Source organism: Phoxinus phoxinus (assembly GCF_949152265.1).
Source record: "Phoxinus phoxinus genome assembly, chromosome: 25".
NCBI classification, from domain to species: domain Eukaryota; kingdom Metazoa; phylum Chordata; class Actinopteri; order Cypriniformes; family Leuciscidae; genus Phoxinus; species Phoxinus phoxinus.
In genome coordinates this window covers 24,420,030-24,435,096 of record NC_136900.1, presented here as the reverse complement: position 1 = coordinate 24,435,096, position 15,067 = coordinate 24,420,030, and the positions used below count along the sequence as shown (strand labels likewise).

General features: G+C 38.5%; 1 protein-coding gene across 2 annotated transcripts in view; it reads right to left on the bottom strand.

Annotated features, from left to right (window-relative positions):
- Window positions 1–9,968, bottom strand: part of gramd2ab (GRAM domain containing 2Ab) — a 36,230-nt gene extending 26,262 nt beyond the window's left edge. The window contains exon 1 of one of the 2 annotated variants that reach the window (XM_079604673.1): window positions 9,754–9,968. The gene's annotated coding sequence lies outside the window, so the exon portion shown is untranslated. The remainder of the gene's footprint in view (window positions 1–9,753) is intronic. The other variant, XM_079604672.1, reaches the window with a different exon arrangement.
- Between the last annotated feature and the right edge of the window lie 5,099 nt (window positions 9,969–15,067).

Sequence of the window (15,067 nt, the reverse complement as noted above, 5' to 3'; positions counted from 1 at the left end):
CCCTATTTTGAAGACAAAATTGTTATTAATATGCAATCAATCCCGGAAACAAAAGTCTTTACCTTCTTTGCAATGCACTCTGGGATTTCCTTTTCTATGAAGGACACGTGATGCTGTCTTATAATGTGGTCGAAACATCTTATAATGCAGCATAAAGTTGCTGCTTTACCAGCCTTTGCACCTATGATGCCTTAAAATACTGCCTAGGTAGACAGCGCACTAGGGTTTAGACTGAGTGCAAGCACAAAAACAAACACTTTCATTATTAACAAGGCACACACACACTACCATTTCACTAATTTCCTAAGATGTATAATGCAAAAACACATGGAGAAAAGCTGCATTTGGTTTCAAAACAACACGACTCTAATTTAAATTCAAGACTGACCTAGAAAAGTGAACTGGTTTATTGTGATCACAGTTGCCTCTCAGTTAAACATGCTAATGAGGGCAAATCGCATTAGTCTAATCAGCCTGCATGTGAGAATGAGTCAGCCGTCAAATTAAAACATCACAGGAATATTACCGATTGAGATCATTTCATAAACAGACGAATATGGACGAAATGGGACGTTCCTCCAGTCAACAAAAGTCCAGGAATTCCCTGACATTAGATACGCGACGCTCCCTTCAGAAAGGGCTTTTGGTCCATTTCAAAGCAGCAGATTTCTTACAGTAACAGAAGCCTCAATAGTCATCATGTACTCGCCCGCATGCGCTTCAATCTCTGTATTATTTTCATGACACACAAAAGTAGATGTTAGGCAGAAAGCCTGAGCTTCTGTATTCGCTCTCAATTACGGTAGTATTATGTCTCATGTGTCCCTGGAATGTGTGTGTGAAGTTTCAGCTCAAAATACCCCACAGGTAATTTATTATACCATGTTGTAAATGTAAAAGTTTTCATGCTTGTGTCTTTAAATGCAAATGAGCTGCTGCTGCTCCGCCCCCTTTCCAGAAGAGGGCGGAGCCTTTACGGCCCGTGCCTCGGATACTCTGACAAAAACTAAAACATGTTTGGTTTTGATTATCATCTATCGCGGTCACGCTCGCGTGAGATTACAGTTCTTCATCCTCATGCAAGTTTATTATCCGTTTTCATAATAAAGTGATATCAGTCTAAACTTCGCATATATGGTTTTCTAAACGCACACACCCGAAGCACGCGCACAGAAAGCTGGATGTCAGCTTCACTCTCAAACATCGGCTGTATTTTGATTAAGCATCCAGCCCTATTCAGCTCAACATCATTTAGTTTTCTTAGAAAAATGAAAAAAAAAAAAAAAAATAGAAAGAAAACGGTTTAATTTCAGAGTGATCTATTCCTTTAAGGCTCGTCAGATGTTTTTCTGATGCCCTCTAATGGAAATGTGCCTCAGACTTTCACTGTGGAGGATCTGGCAGTGTGACAACACTCAGGCAAGTGATAACAGCTCACCTCGACACACACACACACACACACACACCAACCAAATACCACCAGTAAGATGCAGTGTGAAAGAGTGACTTGAGAGAGAGATGGTGAGACAGAGAAAACAAGCTGATAACAAGCTCTAAATATAGAGGTGTGATTGACCACACACACTTCCAAACGTCGAACACACACCACTCCAGCTGCTCTAATGATTAAGAGACTGATTAAGACTCATGTTTTCTTTCTCAGGCTGTACTAGTAAAATATGGTGTAATTGTAAAGTAGTGTTTCTTCTGTTTAATGCATTTAAATAATAGTTCCCAGACATGACCGATAAAAGAAGAGGCTCCTGGGGGCCGATGGTTTGATGGATGGGTTGATGAGTTAATGGGTTGATGAGTTAATGGGTTGATGAGTTAATGGGTTGATGAGTTAATGGGTTGATGAGTTAATGGGTTGATGAGTTAATGGGTTGATGAGTTAATGGGTTGATGAGTTAATGGTTTGATGGATTGATGGTTTAATGGTTTGATGGGTTGATGGTTTAATGGTTTGATGATTTAATGGTTTGATGGGTTGATGGTTTAATGGTTTGATAGGTTGATGGTTTAATAGATGGTTTATGGTTTGATGGGCTGATGGTTTAATGGTTTGATGGGTAGACGGTTTATGGTTTGATGGGTTGATGGGTTGATGGTTTAATGGTTTGATGGTTTAATGGGTAGATGGTTTATGGTTTAATGGTTTGATGGGTTGATGGTTTAATGGTTTGATGGGTAGATAGTTTAATGGTTTGATGGTTTAATGGTTTGATGGTTTAATGGGTAGATGGTTTATGGTTTAATAGGTTGATGGTTTAATGGGTAGATGGGTTGATGGTTTAATGGTTTGATGGGTTAATGGTTTAATGGTTTAATGGTTTAATGGTTTAATAGGTAGATGGTTTATGGTTTGATGGGTAGATGGTTTATGGTTTGATGGGTAGATGGTTTATGGTTTGATGGGTAGATGGTTTATGGTTTGATGGGTAGATGGTTTATGGTTTAATAGGTTGATGGTTTGATGGGCTGATGGTTTATGGTTTGATGGGCTGATGGTTTAATGGTTTGATGGATAGATGGTTTATGGGTAGATGGTTTATGGTTTGATGGGCTGATGGTTTATGGTTTGATGGTTTAATAGGTTGATGGGTCGATGGATTTGCTGACGGGGACGGAGGAGAGAAAGGATCGTTGTTGGGAAAGTTTTTATAGAACAAGAGACAAACTCAAAAGCAGATATATTAATGCAGAAGATGCATTTTGGGAAGAGACTTGCATGCAAAAACATGATTGACTTATGACTAAAACAGAGTTAGATAGATAGATAGATAGATAGATAGATAGATAGATAGATAGATAGATAGATAGATAGATAGATAGATAGATAGATAGATAGATAGATAGATAGATAGATAGATAGATAGATAGATAGATAGATAGATAGATATAGATAGATATAGATAGATATAGATAGATAGATAGATAGATAAATAGATAAATAGATAGATAGATATCGATAGATAGATAGATAGATAGATAGATAGATAGATAGATAGATAGATAGATAGATAGATAGATAGATAGATAGATAGATAGATAGATAGATAGATAGATATAGACAGATTAGATAGATAGATAGATAGATAGATAGATATAGACAGATTAGATAGATAGATAGATAGATAGATAGATAGATAGATAGATAGATAGATAGATAGATAGTAGAGTAAGTCTTCTCCTCAGTGTGGTGTTGAAGGGAAAGTGATTGTTTTTCCTGGAGCTCATCCAAGCTGTGGAGAAACACAGGGATCCGCTGGGAAACCCTGCAGTCGCAGCTGCTGAACGCGGGAACGGGAGGGAAGCGTCTCTGCGCAACACCACACACTCGCAGAGAGTTCCAGAAAAACAAAAAAAAACTGCTCAAGTGGCCCTTATGTTTTGTTCCTGCATAACAAAAATCCAGTCGGATGAGCCTCAGAAGGGAAAAGAGGAGTGAAACTCTTCACCTCAGGTGTGTCATGTGACCCGAGACTCCCATGCCCTCTGAAGTCATTGATAAGTTTCACTTCACTTTACGAACATGAGACATTCGTCACCATGGTAACAGGCCTACAAAAGGTCACATGTGGATTCCTGGACCGTATTTATTTATGGAGTCGACACGCACGTGTTTCAGGCTTCAGGTCAACGGAAGATCTCGGTCAAACTCTTCACTTCGAGTGGAGAGACGCCTTCAAACACAAGATTAGAAACCGAACTGAAGCCGACGCGTGTGACGGTCTCCACGACTACATCATTATCTATTAAAATACATTATCATGTGTGTGAGGAAGCCAACAGCCTCCACTCAACACACACCGACAACACAAGAACATGTTCAAAAGAGCAGCATTTATCTGACATGGAAAGCTTTTATAACACTAAACACCACCGCTCAACAGTTTGGGGTCAGTAAGAATGTCTTATTGGGGATTTATGGAAAGAAATTAATACTTTTATTCATCAATGATGCATTGAACTGATCAAAAGTGGCAGGAAAGACATTTATCATGTGACACTGAAGACTGGAGTAATGATGCTGGAAATTCAGCTTTGATCACAGGAATAAATTACACTTTACTGTATATTTACATAGAGAACTGATGATTTTACATTGTAATATTTAACAATATTACTGTTTTTGTTAGTTTTTTTTATCAAATGCAGCCTTGGTGAGCAGAAGAGACTTCTTTTGAAAACATTAAAAATCTTACCGATCCAAAACTTTTGATACATACATACTTTTCGGGGTTTTTTTTACCCCACATGGCCAAAATGTGAACGTTTTTTAGTGAGAGACGGAAGCGTCTCTGAAGAAAGATGCTCTGTGTGAGTAACTCAGGTGTGTGTGTGTGTGTGTGTGTGTGTTTGGACACAGAGCTTCAGTGTTGTTCCTTCAGCTTCTCTAAAACATCCATCTCCTGTTGAACTCCTGACCTCGCGTTCAGTTTTATTCAAATGCAGGCGTTCTTCTCAGTCAAAGCATGCGGTGTGTGTGTGGCACACACACATGGCTGTCAGCAATTTCCTGATGTGGGAACGCAATCATGAAGTTAAAATGCCTTAAAAATCCCAGTATTCTGTAAAAAAATGGGAGTTTCTTTGCATTTCATTTCGAACTACAGCCAAGAAAAGTCAACATGTGTCAGTCACTCATTTTAAACTGATGGTTTCATGGACAAACCCAACCGTTGGGTTAAAAAATGCAATTTAAAAATGTAACCCAGTTTGTCCATATTTGACCCAATTTTGGGTTAAAACAACCCTGCATTTTTTACAGTAATATGTTCATTAGCATGTTGATATGCAAGTTGCTTTGAATGGTGTTCATGCGTTTCTGTGGCGCATAAGCCGTTCAGATTGGGTATTTAGCTGGTTTCTAGAGCACATAAAACATGACCTGACGGAACATGCAAACTGGCAGAGGGCATGAAACACACAACAAGGATGTCGGAAGTACAGAAGCATGAATTGGAAATAATGCAAATGTAAGAAAATCTCCACTCCCAACATCTTCCACAGGTCTGCGTTCCAGAGCGCATGTGTTTACACGCCAGCCATGACTAACAGACACAGATTATTATTAATGTGAGCGCGCATATATAATACAGTGCCTGAAGACGAGGAGAAGGCAAAAGAGACGTTTGGTAGAAGAAGGTGCAGCAAATATTCATGTCTGAAGAGCCACAGAATGATGCAAGAAAGTCACGTTTGCTATAAAAAAATACAGTGAATTAATCGCAATGTGTTTGTAGAGCCTCATAATCTCCCGGCGATTAACTTCGGGAGCCGTAACACCACTGACTGCATCTCACGCATGCATTTACATCTTACTGTGTACATTAACTCTTGTGCGTCAATTAAAAAAAGTTACACAAAGGTCCAAAGTGTCAAAAAACTGTCATAAATATTCAAAGCTCGGAAGCACAGACAAGGTTTGGTCTCATTGTAAAGAAGACCCTGGGCAGATTATTGTTTAAAAAGTTTAAAAAGTAAAAAAAAAAAAAAGAAAGTTATATAGGTTTATGTATAAAATAGGCTATATATTTTATGAAACATGTCAAACTCTAAAACTGGTAGAAAATCAAAGCCATAAATCTAAACAGGTCATGTTCCACATCTGAGGTTTATATCTCGAAAAATGAGCTTTCAGTGCGAGTGTGTTTGGGCACAGAAACAGATTTTGGTGAACACACAGTGGCTGGATGCTCTTTTATGGTGATCTGTTTAAATGAATATAGCATACGCATTAAATATGCTCATGCAAGATTGAATCAGACTAAGCATGCATTTAAGTTTCTCAACACAAATACGCATAAAGTCAGAATTGCGAGCAATTCTGACTTAATATCTCGCAATTCTGACTTAATACCACGCAATTCTGACTTAATATCTCGCAACTCTGCCTTTATATCTCGCAATTTTGCCTTAATATCTCGCAATTCTGACTTTATATCTCGCAATTCTGACTTAATATCTCGCAATTCTGACTTAATATCTCGCAATTCTGACTATATTACATGCAATTCTGACACTATCACGCAATTCTAACTATATTACACGTAATTCTGACTATATTACACGCAATTCTTTCTGACTATATTACACGCAGTTCTGACTACATCACGCAATTCTGACTACATTACACGCAATTCTGACTTAATATCTCGCAAATCCGACTATATTACACACAATTCTGAATACCACGCAATTCTGACTTTATATCTCGCAATTCTGAATTAATATCTTGCAATTCTGCCTTTATATCACGCAATTCTGACTTAATATCTCGCAACTCTGCCTTTATATCTCGCAATTCTGCCTTTATATCTCGCAATTCTGACTTAATATCTCGCAACTCTGCCTTTATATCTCGCAATTCTGCCTTTATATCTCGCAACTCTGCCTTTATATCTCGCAACTCTGCCTTTATATCTCGCAATTCTGCCTTTATATCTCGCAATTCTGACTTAATATCTCGCAACTCTGCCTTTATATCTCGCAATTCTGCCTTTATATCTCGCAACTCTGCCTTTATATCTCGTAATTCTGCCTTTATATCTCGCAATTCTGCCTTTATATCTCGCAACTCTGCCTTTATATCTCGCAACTCTGCCTTTATATCTCGCAACTCTGCCTTTATATCTCGCAATTCTGCCTTTATATCTCGCAATTCTGCCTTTATATCTCGCAATTCTGCCTTTATATCTCGCAATTCTGCCTTTATATCTCGCAATTCTGCCTTTATATCTCGCAATTCTGACTTAATATCTCGCAATTCTGACTTTATATCTCGCAATTCTGCCTTTATATCTCGCAATTCTGCCTTTATATCTCGCAATTCTGCCTTTATATCTCGCAATTCTGCCTTTATATCTCGCAACTCTGCCTTTATATCTCGCAATTCTGCCTTTATATCTCGCAATTCTGCCTTTATATCTCGCAATTCTGCCTTTATATCTCGCAATTCTGCCTTTATATCTCGCAATTCTGCCTTTATATCTCGCAATTCTGCCTTTATATCTCGCAATTCTGCCTTTATATCTCGCAACTCTGACTTTATATCTCGCAATTCTGCCTTTATATCTCGCAATTCTGCCTTTATATCTCGCAACTCTGCCTTTATATCTCACAACTCTGCCTTTATATCTCGCAACTCTGCCTTTATATCTCGCAATTCTGCCTTTATATCTCGCAACTCTGCCTTTATATCTCGCAACTCTGCCTTTATATCTCGCAATTCTGCCTTTATATCTCGCAATTCTGCCTTTATATCTCGCAATTCTGCCTTTATATCTCGCAATTCTGCCTTTATATCTCGCAATTCTGCCTTTATATCTCGCAACTCTGCCTTTATATCTCACAACTCTGCCTTTATATCTCGCAATTCTGCCTTTATATCTCGCAATTCTGACTTAATATCTCGCAATTCTGACTTAATATCTCGCAACTCTGCCTTTATATCTCGCAATTCTGACTTAATATCTCGCAATTCTGACTTAATATCTCGCAATTCTGACTTAATATCTCGCAATTCTGACTTAATATCTCGCAATTCTGACTTAATATCTCGCAACTCTGCCTTTATATCTCGCAACTCTGCCTTTATATCTCGCAATTCTGCCTTTATATCTCGCAATTCTGCCTTTATATCTCGCAACTCTGCCTTTATATCTCGCAACTCTGCCTTTATATCTCGCAATTCTGCCTTTATATCTCGCAATTCTGCCTTTATATCTCGCAATTCTGCCTTTATATCTCGCAACTCTGCCTTTATATCTCGCAACTCTGCCTTTATATCTCGCAACTCTGCCTTTATATCTCGCAACTCTGCCTTTATATCTCGCAACTCTGCCTTTATATCTCGCAACTCTGCCTTTATATCTCGCAACTCTGCCTTTATATCTCGCAACTCTGCCTTTATATCTCGCAACTCTGCCTTTATATCTCGCAACTCTGCCTTTATATCTCGCAACTCTGCCTTTATATCTCGCAACTCTGCCTTTATATCTCGCAATTCTGCCTTTATATCTCGCAACTCTGCCTTTATATCTCGCAATTCTGCCTTTATATCTCGCAACTCTGACTTTATATCTCGCAACTCTGACTTTATATCTCGCAACTCTGACTTTATATCTCGCAACTCTGACTTTATATCTCGCAACTCTGACTTTATATCTCGCAATTGTGATAAATAAAGTCCCAATCATCTTTATAATGTTTTATTCAGTGGCGGAAACAAGCTTCCACACATCACCGATGGACCTGCAGCGTAAACAGAAGCTGAGCTGACCACAAAACCACATGCAGCGACTTCATGAGTGTTTCCCTTCAAACGCTGTGTACACAGCACACACATTACCACACATCAGATCCTATTCTGAGCAGCAGCCGTCTTTTGTCTAACGCAATAATATCAGATTTTAATAGATGCTAACTATAGCCGTAATACAGGAGAGGGTGTGTGTTTACATGGTTAAGCTCTGGCTGTAAGCATCAGGAGCCGGCGATTGTCAACAGCACTTGTGCTCCTGGAAACCAACGTCACAGGGAAAAAGAAGTCTGCTTTTTCTGTTCAAGGTTGTGTAACTTATGCCAAAACAAACACCATTACAGTCAATGCAAAGGGCTTGGGGTATTTATAATGGTATAGATAACATAAGAGTCTATTTACAACTATAGATGACTGCAGAGAGATCATCTCATCTCTTCTTAAGTTACCATAACCCTTTCAAACACAACATTTTAAGCATTTAACTCAATTACTCAATGCAAACATATAACTTTAACTCAGAAACAACTTAAAACAACAAATTCATAATGCGCCAAATCATATACATTCACAGCAACAATCATTGTCATTAACCCTTTGATGGATCTACAGCAATATTAAACCATTCGTATTTGTTACCGTCATAATTCTATCTGATTGTCCTCTTAATCTTTTTATTTATTTATTGACAGCATATTCAATATGGGCAACAAAAGTTGTAATTTTTGTCTTTGGCAGTGGACAGATGTGTACACTTACAAAAATAACTGTATTCTGCGATGCAAATACGATAATAATTATTACGATAGTCATTTTTGTAAAGGGGTTTTCCTTCAAAATACCTCATTCTGTGAAAAAAAAATATATATACAAGATTTGGAAATGTATTTTTAGTTTAGTTTTGAAAGAGGAATATGGGTAAGTAAACAGTTTCTGGTCCTCATTGACTTACAGTATGAAGAAAATGACTATGGGGCCCATCAAATGTGTGGTTCCCGTCAATCTCCAAAATATAATCTTTTGTGTTGAGCAGAAGATATAAAATCATGCAGGTTTGGAACAACATGAAGGCGAGTAAATGATGACAGAATTTACATTTTAGGGTGAACTGTCCCTTTAAGAATGTCTTTCTAATTTAATAATTCCGGCGAATACCATTATCAATGGTTAGAATATCCTAAAATGTGTATTCATCCATTTTAATATTAGTATACGAAATTCTTGCATGCATTAAACCGTGTTTGTTACCGACTGAATAATGAATAAGTGTTCTCGTGCACATCAAGACTGTGTTTAGGGATGAAAACACTGTAAACGTGGCGAAGAGTTTCGCTACTAAAAAGCGGACAGTGATGTCCTTGTTCTTGTTCAATCGAAATCTATTTTTAGATTCTAAACTCCCGAGTCTAAAATCCAAGTAATATTGTTCTGAGTTACACAATATTATATGTAAGCGAGCGGGCATAATAACAGTGCGGGTCTCTTACCTTCAAACACAACTCCAGTCCGTCATTTCATCGCAAACACAGCTGATGTGTGTGTCCATCGGGGTCCGCGTGTACATTCACATATGATCATCGAATATAAACATCACATGATCATGGAAAAACGAGAGTATTTCGCTCTTCAAGGGCACGAGCGCTGATCACAACCGTGCGTGCAACGGGAAATTCTGCAGACCGGTTGCGACTTGTTGCTCAGAGACGTGCATGCGCATGGGGGCGTGGTTTAGCCCTACAGGCTCCTCCCCTTTCGTTGCTGCTGCTGCGAGCACGTGGACGGATGAGCCTGTGAGTCTCTTGTGTCATAATAATAGCGTTTCCTCTGTAAATCATAATCTTACACAGTAATTAGGGACTGGGGCTAGTTTACAATATCTCTTTATCTTTCCTTTTAAATATTTGATCATTTAATTTTTTATTTTTATTTTATGAACTGTATCTGTTTTCCTGGGTAATAACAGTGACAATGTTGAATAACAGAGCAATAACTGGGTAATAACAGTGAAAATGTTGAATAGCTTTTTGTAGTAAAGATTATAAACATTTTGTTAAAAAACAAAAAAACAACCCATCTCCATTAATGTCGTTCACTTAATATGCATGTGTATGTCAGCAAAACTAACAAGAACTTTACCTGTAGTTACAATGGTATTATTGTATTATTTTCATATAAAAACAATATGACAATCATTCAGCATGGCATATACAGTAGCCTGTATAAATATACCATGCCACCACATTTAAATGCTTTAAAAAAAAACTTATATGCATATTCTTGCAAGGCAATATAAACAACACAGTCTTTTAGATGCACTCTCATACAGTGAGCTGTTTGTATTTGTCACACCACGCGCGCTCACAAGAGAGAGAGCGCGCGCCTTGAATTCTAATCGCGCGCGTGCCTCGCATGTAGAGCGGCAGAACATCACGATATGTTCCCAAGCTCTCTCTCACACACACACACACACACACACACACACACACACACACACACACACACACACACACACACACACACACACACACACACACACGATCTTTCAGGTTGACGGTGTTTAATATTGAACAAACGTTACGTGTCATGTGTCAAATATGCTTTTACGAGTTTAAATTTGGCGAATATCAACACTTATTTTCAATGGACACTGCATGCTTGTTGTATAATGTCTCTGTCTCTTCAGGATATTGAGTCTCCTCTAGCACTCACGCGAGGTTTCCATGGCAACTGCTGGATCTTCAAGCACGCGAGGCTTTTCATTCCCGCGCTGCAGGTCACCTGATGGCGCGAAGCTGAGCTTCACTAAAAAGTACCTCAGCGGCCTTAAACTGGTTTTCAAGACGTAAAACGTATTCTAGAGTCAAAATAATAATTTTATATGCTAAAAACTACGGTTATACATAACAGTCCACAGGTTTTAGCTTCTTTTCCAACCAAAAAGTTGGACGTGATCGAGAAAGGAAGAGCTCGGGACAAGACTACTTCATTCATACACCACTTTTACTGCTTAATTTTACATTTGGTCCTTTAGGGTAGACGCAATACTAGAATTTTAAATAATTTAAATTAAAAAAATAAGAACAGGAACAAACCTATGAGGTAATCCATTCAATAGGCTGTATTGTCTTAAAATCTTATATACGGAAATATTATGGAGGGATATATTTTCAAGGCACACCAAAGTAGCCTATGCCTATCATATAAATCTATATAATTATCCCTCATTGCCTTGTTTTTATTCACGAGAAATTAAGTATGGCGTCCGTACACCGATACAATCAAGCTACACACGAACATGAACACTTTTTTTTCTCTCGAAACAATTAAATGCTGTAGCCTACTACAAAAAGTCGCTTCACAATTGGTCAAAGAGACTGGGGCCCAAATGCAGGTAAAGGAGGCCCTCTGCTGGTTAAAACCTGGTACTTCAATTCTTCCATGTAAAATAAGTGTGGCTCAGAAAAGGAGGAGAAATTACACCTTTTCTCAGGTCTTCTACTCTGCATTTGGCCTGGGTTTATGTTTCAAGGTGGCCTGGATCTTCACCTGTTTTTCTAAGGCATTGGTCTTTAACTCTTCTTATAACCTAAATTTAGACAATAATAGGGAACTGGACTATAATCTACTCAGTTACTTGAATTAACACAGCTATATGCAATAGAAAGGCCAAGAAGTGCACTATAACAGTGAGGATAAATTGACAATTTTAGGGTGTGTTCCCATTTGTCATGTTTGGTTGGATTAAAACGAACCCTGGTGCGATTGCTGTGTTAGTGCGGTTCATTTGAATAAGTGTGAACGCTTCCATCCGAACCAAACAAGCGGACCGAGACGCTGAATAGATGGGTCTCGCTCTACTTCCAAACGAACTCTGGTGCGGTTCGACCGAAATATGAACACAACACTGACCAAAAACATGTAAATTAACCAAAAACAGGACGCGATGTCACAAGATGCGACCCTAAAAAGGACAGAGTGCTTAAGCATACCTGTTTTTTCTCGTCATAATAGCGATGTTGCCCATCACAGTTCGGTACGTCAGAACAGAGTCTCCTCGCATCTTCATTTGTGTGTGACTGAGGGATTCCTGATGATGTTTTGACTCCTTTACACATATTATAAGCTCTTCACGAGTTATCAGCAGCTCAAAATACCATCATATGTAGCTACGCACATACAACGAGCGAATTTAGCCCAAAACACAGCATTGTTTTGGATGTGGTAAGTTCCGTTGCAAAATATCCAAAACAGCAACAGTGTCGGCCCTGATCCGGGCCACATCTGGTACATGTGGACTCAACGCGCTCCAGATGTGGGCCGGATCTGGGCAGAGACTGGGATATGTAATAAAAGTCGACCAATCGGGTTGTGAACATATCAATATGCATTTAGGTTCGGTATCTTTATGTTCTGAAAAGATGGGTCTCGCTCCACTTTAAAATTAACTCTTAAGCGGTTTGACAGAAATATGAAGTTAAATCAGATCAAAGACATCCAAATGAACCGAAAACAGGATGTGATGTCAGCAGATGCGACCCTAAAAAGGACAGAATGATGAAGCACACCTGTTTTTCCTTTCATAGGAGCTACCTTGTCCATTAAAGTTCGATACATGCGTCAGAAACGCGGTTCTGGCAGCAGATCTTCGTTTGTGAGCAACAGAAGAAGTCCAGGAGTGTTTCGACTTCTTTACAAACTCTTCACAAGTTCTCAGCTCTGGTCAAAATGCCATCATACATACACACTTTATAATGAGCACATTTATCCCAGCATATATATGTCATCATGTTTGGTCTTAAGAAAGACAGTGTGAACACTAAGTGAAACATGACTACATTTATTATTTTCTTTTTTTGGTCCGGACCAAAATAACAAAGAGAACTGAACTACAAGTGTGAACACACCCTTAAGAAATAATAATAATAATAATAATAATCATAATAATTCACTAAAAATGAGTTCAGAGATTAAACAGAATGAATTTCAAATTGAATCTTTGCATGTTTATTGTTATTTAATTTTTTTTTTTGAATTGTGCATTGGTAATGCTATTCAATGCAAATCTCTAGCAGTTCCATCATGAACCTCTAGGGGTTCACAAACCCCGAGAAACCCCGAGAAAGCTTGCCGACACCTTGTATTTAGTCTTTCAGAGAGATAAGACACAGATTAACAGGAGTGATTGTCTCATAAAAAGATTTATTTTCTGCCTAAATGTACAAAGGCAAGTTACAGTATTGTATAAAAAATGTAGCAATTTACACTTTACATGAGAGATCCCTAGGAAGAGAGAGTGAGACAGTGAGGAAAGGCAGGGAGAGATAGAGCGATGGTTTACAAAGAGAAATGGATCCAAACACAGAAATGAAGAGGTGTAAACATCTTTCGTTCAAGTACCAATGACTGACACTGCTCTCTATGGGTGTAGGGTGGGCGGGGCTTAATTAGTGATGTGGGAGGGGCCTAATAAATGAAAATGAAAACTGAAGAGAAAAAAACAAATTCCCTCTTCTCTTCCCACAAGGATCGCAAAGGGAGGCTATATTAGCACCGTTGGAGACAAATGTTGAACGAATGTTTGAACTGTTGAAACTAAACTTTCTAAAAGCAGAAAACATGAACTAGAAAAAACAACAGCGACAACAAAATGAAGAACCCTCAAAAATAAATTAAAAACAATCAAGCGCTTTTCCCTCAACAATGATGCATCAAGTCACCAGACAGCACAGGTTTACTGGCTAAACGCGCAGACAGAACAACTCAAAAGTGAGGTTATTACTCTATATAAAAAGCCGAACTCTCTTGTATTAGTGCGAGGCTTTTGAGACCAGTGCTGCAGTTTCACTTAAGTTACTGTTTAGGGTTTTAGTTCGAGAAAGCTGGTCCTAAATCAGCGTAAAAATGTAAAGTTTTCCATCACCACGGAGAGAATGAAATAAAAATGGCTAAAAAAAAGGAAGTAAAAAAATGTGATTTTTAGCATGTGTTTTAGTTGCGGCGTTGAAATTAAATCTAAGGAGCAAAAATGCCTAACTTGCAGATACTAAACATTTGCTGACGATGAAGACGAGAAACAAACGGTCATGTTTAACACTAGCCGCTGTAAACGAATTACGTTAAGTAATGTCTTCTTCCCTGTGCCGCTCAATAATGGAGTTTGAATGCGGCTGAGAGCGATGAACATGCCAGGATGATTTAAGAGGCTCAGATTTCAAGAATGCTCTCCTGAGAGTTTGCGATTCGGACAATAACTGCATGATGATGAACTGGAGAGACTAGCTCCTGATAGCACCAGACTCGGGTCCTTTCCCACAGTTCCCATCAATCCCTCTTGAAATATGAATTGCTTTTATTGTCTTGAGGTGTGTGGACTAAAAAAAATCAGACGTTTTAGTAAAATTGGCTTCAGTAAACGCAAAAAGACGTGCGTCTAAAACAGTTTCAAAGCAGAGTGAGACTGACTTGAAGAGTGTTGAAGAGGAGGGGTAGAAAAAGTTAAAAAACAAAAACACTTCCAATATAAAGCCGTTATACCAGCTAAACGTTGATATGTCAACAATGGTAGAAAAAAAGGCTAACAGACAAAAAAAAAGAAAACAAAAATCAGAGAGAGAGAGATAGTAAGAAAATCCGATAGCATTCAACAACCGCTTTTTAAAATAATTCCTTTGTACAATATATACAGAAAGCACATAGTGAGGGAGATAAGGACGCCTGCTCTGTTTGGGTTAATGCTTGTAGCGAGTGCTGGATTAACCCGCGCACACGTACAGAAGAAAGCGTGTTTTCCAGGTGTCTGCG